An 880-nucleotide genomic window follows, 5' to 3' on the forward strand; every position below is an offset into this window, starting at 1 on the left:
AAAATATATTTTTATTCATTTCAGAGGGGAAGGGAGAGGGAGAGAGAGAAACATCAATAGGTAGGTAGATAGGTAGGTAGACATTAGGTAGATAGATGATAGCCGGCTAGATAGATAAGTGATAACTAGAGGGATAGGTAGGTAGATAGATAGTATATAGATGGCTGAGTAGGTGAAAAAATAGAGATATATGAGTTCTGATAAACAGATAACAGATTGATGGATACATAGATGATAGGTAGGTAGGTAGATACATGGAGAGATAGAGATAGATAGATGATAGCTAGATAGAGAGATAGGTAGATAGATAAATGATAGATAATAGATGGCTGAATGGGTAAATAATCGGGACATACGACTATTAATAAATGGATGGATAACAAATTGATAGATACATAGATGATAGATATGTAGGTAGAGAGAGAGATGGGTGAATGTATAGATAAATACATTGATGATAGGTAGGTACATAGGTAGGTAGGTAGATAGATATGACAGGTAAATGGTGAATAGATGATGATGATGATTGATAGATGATAAATAGATGGATAGATAGGTAGATAGATGGTAGATTGATACATAGATGATAGGAAGGTACATATGTACATATGTAGGTAGGTAGGTAGGTAGGTAGATAGATAGAATGGATACATAGATAATAGATAGATAAATGAATAAATGAAGATAGATAGATCCTAGATAGATAGATGGATAGTTAGAAATGATGGATGGATAGATAGAGGATGGATTTATAGATATAGATGACAGATCAGACATGGATAGATAGATAGATGATAAATAGATGGATAGGTAGATAGATGGTAGATTGATACATAGATGATAGGAAGGTACATATGTTCATATGTAGGTAGGTAGGTAG

Source organism: Myotis brandtii, unplaced genomic scaffold (genome assembly GCF_000412655.1).
Source record: "Myotis brandtii unplaced genomic scaffold, ASM41265v1 scaffold1904, whole genome shotgun sequence".
Classification (NCBI taxonomy): domain Eukaryota; kingdom Metazoa; phylum Chordata; class Mammalia; order Chiroptera; family Vespertilionidae; genus Myotis; species Myotis brandtii.